Below are 13,570 nucleotides of genomic sequence, written 5' to 3'. Positions count from 1 at the left end.
CCTTCCCAACTTAGATTTTTGTTGAAGTCAATTCCAAGGTACTTGTAGTTTGCCACTTCTCCAAGAACACTGCCTTCAAACTACAAGTTATGCTGGTTATACTTTCTTTTGTTGGAGAAAACCATCACTTTCATCTTGCTAATGTTGACTTGCATACCAATTGTTCTACAAAATTGCTCAAGAGAGTGTAAGTGCTCTTGTAAGCCAAGAGAAGATCTAGCAATCAAAATAATGTCATCCGCATACAAAAGGAGCCTTATCGAAAACTCACCCAACTGAACACCATCCCCATCTTGAAGGTTTAACCATTCTTCAAATTTGTCAATGTATACACCAAAGAGTGTAGGGGACAAAGGGCACCCTTGCTTGACCCCTATATCACTCCTAAAACTTTCGGAGATGGAAGTTGAAGTTCGGATTTTGACTTTAACCTCCTCATACAACCTATGAACAACAACCTTAAGATGAATAGGAACCCCTATTTCCTCCATTCTTTGCCAAAGCTTATCTCTAGGGACCGTGTCAAAAGCTTTTTTGAAATCCACAAAGCAACAAAAGTCTTCCTCTTTTTGCTCCCAAACTTTTTCAATGATGTGCCTTAGAGTAATACCATGATTGACCGCAAAATGCTTAGGTCTGAAACTTGCTTGCCCTTTAGCATGTTTATCACTTTCTTCCGCCCACTTGCTAATTCTATTTTCTATTATACTGCCAAATAACTTCGCAAACAAAAGAATTATCATAATGGTTCTATAATTGGAGGGATTATTGACATCACCACTTTTGAAAAGAGGTATTGCTAAGCTAGTTGTCCACTCATAAGGGAACCCTTGTTGAATGATGCCATTGGAAATTTTTGTGATGTGAGGCGCAAGAATATCCGTACCCCACTTTAGATATTCCACTTGAAGTTCAACTAAGTCTTTTGCTTTACCTGCGCCCAACTTCTTGATACCCATTTTGATCTCTTGAACAGTGAAAAGCTTAATGGTGGTGTTGACCAATGGGGGGAGACAACCTGCGAATCCTGCTCATAAAGCTGCTTTGCATAATCAAACCATTGAGATGATGTAATAGTGTTTTCAGTTTGCCTTTTTCTCAATTGAGGTTCCTTCCAAAAAAGCTTGGGGTTCTTTTTTCCAAGGAAGATTAACTCTTCACTCCTTAAGACCACGAAATCGGCTTTTTTCTTTCTTAAAATCTACTTATAAACTTTGAGATTAATTTGTTTATTATTTGTCTCTTTCAAAGTTCTCCTTGCCTTTTTGCATTCTTCATCAAACTAAGCATTGACCGGAAAGCAATTTGTTTCCGCCTTTCTATTCTTAGCTCTTTTACATTCCGCAAGCGCTCTTTGAATTATATTTATAAGCTTAGGACTATGAAGCCCATGAAAACCAATCACTATGGTATCTTGGCACTTTGAATTATATAGGCGTGGATAGGTAGGTTAACACATTTGCATTTGAGTTGAGATCCATGACCCGAGAAAAAGTTGGGGATTGGCATAGCAAATCGATAGTGTAAAATGCCACATGGGCCCAAGGAGCACAACATGAATTGTGGAGAAAGAGTGCAATCGATGAAAGGTTATCATGTGGGAATAGGGCCCCACTAGGGATGGCACATAACACCAAGTTACTAGCCTATGCAAAGAATAAGGGTCACCAAATTGCCCCATAGGAAGACAAACCAATGAGATGTTGTTGATGAGACCAAATCAATCTTAATTGCTTCCTCTCTCGATGTTATCAACTTATCTTTGTGATATGGTCCCTCAATGTTACGTCAATCCATGGACAAAAGACTTATGATGGTGGGGAAGCAAAATGTATGCAAATATCTGTATACAATTTAAAGTATTTTAATATGAATGCAATTCTAAAGATAGAACGGCAAGGATCTTCAATGATAAAATGTAAATGAAACTTTTAACTCAAAAACGACAATCAACACTTACAGTCTAATTCTATTTTAACCAGATTTGAGCCATAAACTAATCCAAAAATCTTTAATTACTTTTTAAATTAAATACACTTCGGCTGCAAGTGACTAAAACATTTGAACTTTGTTATTGCTAGTAGTGACATTCTCATAGATTGTCTACTATACAGATTTAGATAGTAACATCAATTAAATCAATTATTGTATCAAAATTAAGAAACTTTCAACATAATCATATACTTGCAATAAAACCTAACTTACAATATAGCTCAAGAATAGAATAGAATATTACTATTGTGAATTGAGCAATCTTTTTCTTACCCTCCTTGTGGTAATGTAAAATTAAGGCTTTTTCCTATCACATAGAAAGTCTCTCTATTGATAATGTAATTCTCAAAAGCACACATATATCCTCTTATTTATCTAACCTATTTTCATGAAGTTTGCAAATCAAAATAAAGTATGCCAATTCACAAAATCTAGCACTTTGTATGTCAAGCCTTTTATAGGTAACAACTATACTAACTTATCAACCAAGTATCATATAGAGGTGTCTTTCTTTTAAACAAGAAACAACAAAATATAAGACAAAAATTAACTTGTAAATGATTATAACAAATACGATAGCTATTCTTATTCATTGATTAATCATAACCAATATAGTGTTGTTGCAAGTAGACTTGTAGCAACTATTGGTTAATTAAAAAATGATGTACTAGTCTTTGTTTTCATCATGGCTCATTGCTCTTCTTAGCTTGATTGCACCTAAAAGACAATATTGCTGCAAATCCAGATCAACATATTGTTAGAGTAATTTTGAAGTACATGCCTTCACTACCATTTATCTTTTATTTCAAAATCAAACATTTATATCATTAAAGGGTTCTCAACCATCATAACTCGAGTAAAAAGAGGGAAAATGAGGAAGAAGATACACGAATTAAATGCTATATTAATGGCTTATGAGTTGTAAGATGGAATATATGCTACTATGACTAAGGTTGGGCCTACAATCTCCAAAGACACCATGGGTGGACAATAACTAGCCATTGAATTCACACAAGTATTTGTTGAACAACCATGCATTTGTAGACAAGAGACTAGCGTTAAGAGTGACCAAACTCAATCCGATGGAATCTATCAAATTGGCCAATATTAAAGCACATGGGATAAATGCATACATATAATTCGTGTAGGCTATGCCAAGTGCATTTTGAGATAAACAACATAACCAATGCTTAGAACTGAAACCTTAACCATGGAGATCAACAATTAACAACTATATTGAGAATTGAAGCATACACATGTACACTAGGGTTGATACAAGTCATAAGGGTATATATGCATATTTGAATGGTCAATGGAAAATAGTAAATATAGTCTCTAGTTGGGGATGATGAGGAAGATGGGACATTGAAAGACAAAATAAACCTACCACACACACATATGTACATGGATATATACAAGGCGTAAAGGCAACGATACCTAACCATTGAAACAAAAAATAGACAATTTTTTTTGTAACCATTAGACATATAAGCACAAGAGAAGACTACTCTAGTATGACACACAAGTCTCTTATAGAGAATGTTGCAGTTCAAATCCTACAACAGAAAGATATGACATACAACCATATGCAAACTGAAGATGTCTTCTTGCCCCTTCAAAGACCAACTTGAGAAATGGACTTCCTTTTCCTAGCCCGAGGATGTATTTCACTCATAGTTACAATATGAAGTGTTTGTCTTACATATTTAGACTCTATCACCAATACCTAGAAGATAAGGAAAATAACCATTAGAATCATTAACACAATCTAACCATATATAGATGATAAGGGCATGATACATGTCATCCATGTCACCAAGAACATTCTCAAAATCCATATGATCATAATATAAATCTTGATAATAGGGGTTAATCATTAGTCTAAATGCTTAGGAGAACAGAAACACCCATGCCCCAATGCCTACTTGACATCATCTTAACTGTCAACTACCCTAAGTGGGTCAAGATTGAGATAAAGAGGCTCAATTTGACAAGACTTAAAAATAACCCCTAATCATAGTTGATTTGCACACAAACTAAAATTTGTATGTACCTCAAACTAGAAGTTTAATATTTAGACATACATTTAACTAAATTGCATTTTGTTGGTCTTCAAGTTGACTCAAACTTGCAAAGCATCTATTCTTTTGTTTTCACCAATGTTCAACGTAGAGGACCCCTAGGTAGATGTAAAATCATCCTCTTTAATTGAATTTATATTTTCAACAAGCAAGAGGATGCGATATTTACTTGTATAAACAATTTCTTAATTATTAGGTGGTCAACATGCAACATTGTTTGATATGCTAATGTAGTCTTCTATAGCTGATTCATAAGCACTTCTCAAATAATTATTTAAACCACCATCACAAGAGCCATCATGAAGCACCTCATGTAAGAGAGTACTCCCTGCAAATTGCTTCTTTGCTTCATGCTCTTTACTCCAACTTACTACACAATAACTATTGTTGCAAAGAAATTCATTGACAATGTTATCCTCTTTTTCTTGTAGAAAATATTTGATTCCCACCTACAATTGACAGGCTCAACATCAACACTTTCAAGCAATGAATTTGAAAAATGAGCCCTTAATGTGATCCTCATTTGCAAAAGTTAATGCCTCCAAACCAAACTCCAAACAATTGTTAAGCCAGAGAAACCTCAGGTCATTGGCATTCAAACAAGACTCATTCAAACTAGCAAATTGATACACAACAACAATTGGATAATTATAAAAGAAAGGAAAGATATGAAGCACATCATCTATAAGATCTTGCTCATTGATGCATTATAAGCATGTGTCTATATCAACATTTATGTTTGTAGAAACATCTTTTAAATTAAAATTTTCCACTTCATTTTCATGAGAGTAAATGCCTACAACTTAGCTAATAGTACCGACATCCTCAAAATAAATGAATCCTATAATTTCATCAAATAGGGATCCATGCTCATCATATTTATTATTAGTCTACACACCCTCAACATTGTCATTTTCAAGATCTAATCTATATAATTGGAAGTATATGGACAACCATCTTCATCATCCATACAACTATCATATGATCTATAGTCACATATTTCAACCACCTTACAACATATATCTTCAATCTAGTCTTCATAAGTATCCTTCATACAAGATATACCCGCCAAGATCATTTAAGGCTGCTAACTTGTCCTTACCAATTTTGAGGGTTTTATACTTACACATATGATTCTTGACAATAGTTTTCCATCTCAAAGTTTGATCTAAGCTTGTAGGTTTAAAATTGTTGGCAACAAGTTTCCACCATGGTGAAATGCCTAAAAAATATGTCAATATATACCTTTCCTCAAGTCCATATTCTCTTGGGATGTCATAAAGAGCAACAACAAACATAATTTTAAATTCTAAAATCGATTCTCCTCAAGTCTTTTATGTTTGTAAGATTTTTGACAAGAGAGACAATGTCCATGAAATATATATATATATTGTTCACTAAAAGCAACAAGAAGGATTTTCCAAGAAGTGATGATTAGGAAAACCACCAAACCACTTCCTTGCATCCCTAAACAAGGACATGAAATAAAAACCTCATTCATTGGTTCTAATCTTAAAACTAAATATCTTTCATGAGATTAAAAACAATCATTGATGTGTTCTTCTCCCCATGAATCATCATGCCCATTAAACTACGACATTTGATTCTAGACTTCATTCTTAATGGTTTTTATATTATGGATTACCCAAGATAGGTTTAGTTGTTTGTAAAATTATCAAGGGGATAAGGGAAGATTTGGCCTTATAATTACTTGTGCTAGTAATTTAAGATTTATATTATAGACTAGCCTCAATTATTTTTTATTTAGTCTTAAAGTTGGCTAGTTCTTGCATGGGTGTTTGAAGACCTTGGGGTGAACTTAGGGAAGACACACAATTGTGTTCACAACAAGATGGGCATCACTATAACCTTCTTGATCATACTCATCATATAAAATAGGTTTGAAAGCATGATATGTTGCACACAGACTAAATCTAGAGTAATTGCCAATCTAAGGATCCGTTTGTGTACAAATTCATAATATGTAGTGTTGCAACCTAATCTTAGATAAACACATTTTTTTCATATGAAAGAATCTTTGTCTCTTCAATAAAGGAGAGAACTTGTATATCTTGTAACCTCTAGTTGTATTGGCTTAAAATGTAGCATTAAGTTACATTACTTGACCTAATTGCAATGGAAAAAACCTTGATCTTGAACAACAACTCCTCACCACCTCATTAAAAGAACATTTTGATTTACATGGGATCATGATTCTTTCATAAGTATATTTCTCAATAACTTGTTGTCCATAGAAATATTGAATTGAACTCTTTCCAAATAACAACACCATTTTTAGGCTCACAAAGTTGCAAGCTCCATGCTATGAGAGACAAGACCAATCCACAAGGTTTGGGGAACTCGTCATCAAGAGGATATGGAAAGACATAATAATAAAAATATAGACAACTAAGTGTTAGTTCATGAGAGAGGATAAAATTCAATGGTGGTGTTCCTTGAGGCCTTCATAATAGGAAAATTAAAGAGAAACACAAAAGTAGACTTAAGGCCTTAACAACTATACTAATATTGCTATGAACCCTTAATATTATATCTAAGATTCATGTCAAAATTGGTCACACAATATATATAAAACCCCCAATAAGTAGATGTACACACCATTTCACATGTAGCATAATGTACCATTATTTTTGTATCCCAAAAAATAAGTTAGCTTGAGTTGTACACACACATGAACAAGATAAAACACATTGACACGATCCTCTAATTTTTTTTTTTTTTAGTACTACATAAGATATGATATGGGCTTTATTATTATATTATACAAGCATGGAAGAACTTACTAACTACTACAAGTACTTGAGAGGTATGATTTTCTTGAGATATGATTGATATTTTTCTTTCTAGACTAATGCTTATTCCAATGGACAACAAAGTTAGGGCTTCAAGGGAAGATGAGAAATAAATAAACCAATAGTGGCATTAGAGTTGGAGTTGTATACAAACTCATACTAAAGAAAATTTATAAGTAAGCACACTTTACACATTCATCACAAATCAATGATACCCCACATGTAACAAGAAAAGATCATTAAAAGTCCATTTACAATACATTAGAATGTTGTCACCCATTCATCTAATGCCTAAATTAAATTAGTCCAATAAATGTGGCTAGAGGGAGATAATAGCTAGGCTAAAAGGTTCCACTAAAGTGTCACAACTTTCTTGGAGACATCCACCTACAAACATCTCCTTGTATGATTCAATCTTCCTCTAATTTATATCAATATTCTCATACATATTAAGATTTGACTTGCATCACTTGATGCCCTAAAGTAAAATAAGACACAAATAGAAAATTGGTTCAAGGACCAACCTTATATATCTCGGACTCGTGCTTATATAGCATATTATCACACAAACAACCACAAGGGAACATGCACACATGCAACAACATGATTACATCATTGTTCAAGCATCATCATAATTAGCATGAAACTACATATATATGAAATTGCACATGTATTTAAGCATAGTATTAGCTAAAAATTAAAAGAATGCATGCAACAAAAGTCTCTCCTTAAATGTAAATCATCTTAGTCAAGATGTTTGCTTATAGCAACATGGACATTCTTCTTTGTATTTAATTTAGGTCTTGTGCAACTTTTGTAGTAGGGGAACACCCTCTAAGGCACATTGGAAATATTAGTTCAATTCATATTGAGGGATTGTAGCAGCATGGAACCTATATGCTATCATGCAAACCTAACTACAATCCACACTTTTTGCATACTACAACTTCAAGAGGGAAGAAGTTGTCATGCTGCTACAATCCCTATATGCTGCATAAAATCCCTATATTTAATTGTAGCATAACTTTTATAGTGATACCAATATCATATGTGGCCCCACATATCAACCATAAGTTTAATCATTTAGCCATAGACAGTAGGAAATAAAATGTAGCCAATAGTAACAATATATAGGCTCTAGGAGCTGACATGGAGCAACGTCCACAAGTCCATAGCCCTAACATCTAGGATAAAAAATAATCACTACGATATTTTAGCACTTTAAATCAGATAGGCATGGTTAGGTAGCTTAACACGTTTACATTTGAGGTTCTTAGATCCATAGTTCAAGATAATTTGGAGGTTTACATAGTAGACTAGTAATGTTCAAAATGCCATGTTATCCCAAGGAGCACAACATGATCCACCAATAAAGACCACAATTGATAAGAAGTTGTCATGTTTGAAGGACATGACCCTACCAAATAATATATAACACCAAGCTGCTAGCTAATGCAATGCAATGGGAATCCACATACCAATAAGATTTTTCCACCACAAAATGTAGACCATTATGATTAAAGATTGGGCCCACTAGTACTAGAAGCTATATGTGGTGGGTGATTGTTAAGATTAAGGTGCCATCTACCTTGTAAACCCTATGACATATTTCCAACATCTTTGGAAAGTGTCTCAAGGAACTTAGGTATATTGGGAATTAATATTTGTAATATTTATTCCCACAATTGTTTGTAATATACTCACAAGGGGTAATGGGTTCCACTAGCAATGATAAAGGTTGGTTGTTAACACAATTATTTAATATTGTTTTCACCATATGTGGATGCCTAGAATGAGATAATAAATGTCTTAGAAAGAGGAAAAATGAGTGACCTTTGGGTTACTTCAAGTGTGTGCTTAGAAGAGGCAATATGTGTATCTTGGTATTTCATCCATATATTGCATTCAATGTAATGCTTATTTTGTAAGATTGGGGCCCAATTTTGGAGGAAAAGTATTGGAGCCAAAAATGGTATCCTTCAACTTCTATAGATTAATCCAATGGTCATGGTCATTAGGAATGCATACTCTTCTTTATACCCCTTTATTTGTGGTTTTGGAGCTCTTGCCATTCTATAATTACAACTATTTGGATGCAGAAAGCAATGAGGAAAATTTGAATGGAGGGTTACTCTACAAGAACAAGGACAAGTGAGAGGCGCAAAGGTCCCATGGTCTAGTGGTTAGGACATTGGACTCTGAATCCAACCGATAAAAAAAAGGACAATTGAGGGGCATAAGGAGGCTATTCATAGGTACACAAGTGCTTCCATGTTGGAGGCAATGAGGAGAATGAAAGTGAATATATTTTAATCACATTTATTGTTGATAATGCATACTTGACCTCTCTTCTAGGTGGAGTTTTTTCTGGCAAGGTCTTCTCCACGTAAATTCTATGTTATTTGGTGCTTTTATGTTGATTTATGCCTCATTTTTTCTATCTTATGGTGATATAATTATTTGCCTATTGCTGTTATAATATCACATAAGATAAGAATATTAAGCATGATATAACGAATGATTTTTTGACATCCTTAAGAAGAAAGATCTAAGCATGGTTTTCCACATTAAGAGAAATTATTATTTTTTTAATTACATATGAGTTTTATATTTCCATGTTGTAGTTGTCCAAGCCTTGTATCTCATCCTTTTATTGGTTTATTGGATAAATGTTTATCTTCACAATCTTTGGTATTGAACTTGTTTATTTCCCAACATTTGGTATCAGAGCTAAAGGTCTCATTGGTTTGGGTAATCCTCCATTTTTGATATTTTAGCTTACAAAGCTTGTGGGAATTAGAAGGAATTAAAGATTGTTGAAATTTCTATGAGTTAACTTTGTTTTGCAGATTTGTGAGATTGGAAGCCATGGATATTATAAATGTGATCTATGTTGGGCACTGGAAGCTCATGATTGTGGATCTTCATGGTGTTAGTTATGATTTGGTAACTTGGAGCTCTTGTTTGATAATATGTTTTCAATGAGAAAATATTCAAGTTGGATGGGTATTAACATCCCAGCTACATAGAGAAACACCAACTATTTGGACTACAAACTAGAGTGCTTATGTTGGGTTCATGGTTTTAGCCCAAGGTTATATTAAAGCACTGGAAGATAAGACATTGAGATCTTTATGAGTTGTGGAGCTATTATGTTTTCATATGTTTTAAGCTTCTAGACAACTTTCTTTTCATGTTGGGTTGTAGTTTCTCTTGTTTTTAGTTGTTGAGTTTGTAGATATGTGATAATTCCATTATTTAGATGATATGTTTAATGTGAATGTTTGGATGTTTACGTAGATTTTAGATTTATGGACATGGTTTTGAAGGTTTTACACGTTAACTAAAATATGGGTTAAGAATGTGTTCAAGATGTTCTTGATGAAGACACTTACAGGTTTGCATGATCGCTTGGAGGTTTCATTTTTATCTATAGTTACTCCTATGTGGGTTTGTTTGGCAAAATAGATCTAGCGTTGATTTTGATGTTTGAGTTTTGGAAATCCACATGCTATGCTAGATTATCTTTGTTATGCATGATACTAATGCGGGGTTTGAATATTTTAGTTATTTGATATTAGGTCATTGTCTATGTATTTATTCTTTGATATGTTGCATATGTGCTAATCTTGTAAATTTTCTAATGAGGATTTGAGTTGGTAGGCCTTGTTCTTGGTCACCATTATTACATTGGTATGTTGATTGCAAGAGAAAAGGATTTTTTCAAGTGCCTAATATGGTTGTCCATTTGAATCTTAGCAATAGATTATGGTGCATGAGAAGCTTTGTTCACTTTTAGTGGAGTTTTGGCAAGGATATTCTTGATCACGCCACATATAACTTAGTATCACTTTAAGTGGGAGGTTTATGTAGTTACATAATGTGTTCTATCTTCTTTGTTTCAAGAATTTGGTTTTAATATGTTATTGTTGCAATATGGAGTGAGCCATAGATAATATTTGATTAGAAGATGGATTGTCTTTTGCAATGGGTGTTGGTGTCATGTGGAGCTCTTGGATTTTGCCTTTAGATTTCAATGAGAGTTTGACATCTTTGGTTCTATTGACAAAGGATGTGCAGTCGTATCTCCTTAGTTTGAAGATCGTACTCTTCCCTTTAAGAGCTCTTGGTACCGAGTTCTTTGATTGTGTTAAGACTACAAAGGATCTTCATTTAGGAGATTTGTTATCATGATGCCTGGAGAGCTTGGTTACAAGGTTGAGTGAGAGATTTGGTAGTGATGTGGATTCATCATTTGATGATTGGAGGATCCATATTTCTTTTCCTTATTTTTCATTCCTTCATTACATGCCCATATTTACCATAATTCAAACATTCTACACTACTCTTCCTTGGGGTTTTGGAATGGTCTTGAGATTCATATATCTTTATAGACTTCTTCTTTTCCTCATTTAGCCCACCTTTTTCCTAAGTCCTTCCCCAAACTTGTAAAACATCCTTTGATCTCTTTTCCATGCATTTCTTCATTTTTCCTCTAAAAGAAAAGTAGCAACCAAGGCATCCAATTTTGGATCTTTCATTTGACCACTTCAAGGAAGGATTAGATTTTCCCAAGATTTTGGTAAAGAGAAAAGTAATAAAATATACTTATCATCCTCTATTTTAACATCAATAGATTCTAAAAATCTTAAAATATTATTTTCTAAATTCAAATGCTCTAGTATGGATCCCCCCTCCTTCTCTAAAGTATACAATTTTTTTTGTTTTGAAACTACTAACAATACTTTTAGATTGACATATCTCACCAAACCTATTCGAAAATTTGTGTTGTGGATTTTACAAAGATATTTAATACCACAAAATCTATAAGACACAATTGAATGGTGAACCATGCCTTTTTATGTAGCTTCTACTAGCCTTATAAAACATAAATTTTCTAATTTTCTTTTCACTAATTACAACCAACCATTGATATATCTCTTTAAGGAGATCCTCTCATTTTAATTTTCATATCTCATAGTTGGTTCCATTAAATGTCTCAACATTTTTTTCTAAAAGAGCCATTAATGAATTTTGATGCACCCAAAAATCTATAAACACACAAGGTGAAATTGCATTTTTTCTTTATTTCAACTAATCTTGTTTCTAATGAATCATGGTTCATTGAATCAAGTTGTTCATACCACATGACTCCTCATAAACAATGGTATTCTTCCAACCATGCATATTGTTAGTAAAATGGTGTCTCAACCTTGCAATAACAATGAAAATTGTATTGGTGCATTTAGAGTGTTGAATATTGTACTGGTGCATTTAGATGACTAAAAAATGTGTTTAAGTGTGTTTAGAGTGTTGGATAAGGAATGCTCAATTTTTCCTACTAGTGCATCATGTGTGTTGTGGAAGTGCTTCTAGAATGTTTTATAGTTGATAAAGCCACATTTTATGTATAACTTATCATTGTAAATCCTAACCATTTATCATTAGGTCATAGATCTAATGGTGGATAACTTGTGTGCTTTGTTTGCCCTAGAAGGATACCGTATATTAAAAGAGCATTGTAATATGGCTATGTAGAGTGATGTATTATCAGAGTCTAATAGCTATTGACTTACCTCTAGATCTTCATTGGTGATACTCCTGCAAGAAGCTTGCTCTGTAAGTATATTGTAATATGTTAATTTCTGAATAATATATTAGGTGGCTTTTGGAGTGTGGGTTTTTTTAAAAATCTCAAAACGGTTTTCCCCATGTAAATCATTGTGTTGTGGTATGCATGCTATTTATGTTTATTTCTATTAAGTTTTTGTAACTATTGTAAAGATCTATAGAAGTTTTTGCGTTACCCTCCTTTCAAGGTTAGTGTATGAAGTTGCTCAACTACTTAACTTCCTTGCAAGTGGTATTAGAGACCGATCACCTTTAGTTTTAGTTGTGGGTTGCTGGGTATTTTTAACTAATCCAGATTCAAGTGGGAGCTTATGTATAAGACACTTTTTAATCTTATTGAAAGAATTTTCAAATGGCAAGTTTGTCAGGGAGAATATAGGTGGAGATATTTTTTGAAAGAATTTTGAGATGTGGAAGTTGAAGATGGGGGTTCTGCTAATAGATCAAGAACTATGGGATACTATTGATGCAAATGTCTCTAGACCTTCAAATCCTACTACGGCTATTTGATATGAGGTTATGGATCCTAAATCAAAGGGTCTAATCAGACTATGCTTGGCAAATTGTTATAATCAATTTCCATGAATAGACATCTACAAAGAAGTTATGAAATAAGCGTGGTGAGATGTATCAAGACAAATCTTTATTAAATTAGATTTTCTTGAGGAAGAAATTGTATTCCTTGAGAATGAAAGTGGGTAGATGGATTACAAACCACATGGAAGCATTCAATATGTTGGTGGCTCAATTGGAATTTGTTGGTGTCAATATGGATGAGGAAGAGAAATGTTAGATCTGTCTTTGTTATTTGCCTGATTCGTGAGATTCTATTGTTATGACTATTGGTAGTACTTTTGTTACTTTTAAATGTGGATATATGGTGGGTGCCTTTCTTGGTGAAGAGATACGAAGGAAGGCATCCATCAATTTGAAGGAATTCCTAACTATTCATGGAAGACCTAAGGAAAAAGGCAAGAAGAATGAGAACCATGTTAAATCCAAGACTAGAGGGAGATCCAAATCTCTTGGAAAGTCCAAAGTCATTTTTTGGAA

Source organism: Cryptomeria japonica, chromosome 10 (assembly GCF_030272615.1).
Source record: "Cryptomeria japonica chromosome 10, Sugi_1.0, whole genome shotgun sequence".
Classification (NCBI taxonomy): domain Eukaryota; kingdom Viridiplantae; phylum Streptophyta; class Pinopsida; order Cupressales; family Cupressaceae; genus Cryptomeria; species Cryptomeria japonica.
This window is presented reverse-complemented; position numbering follows the sequence as displayed.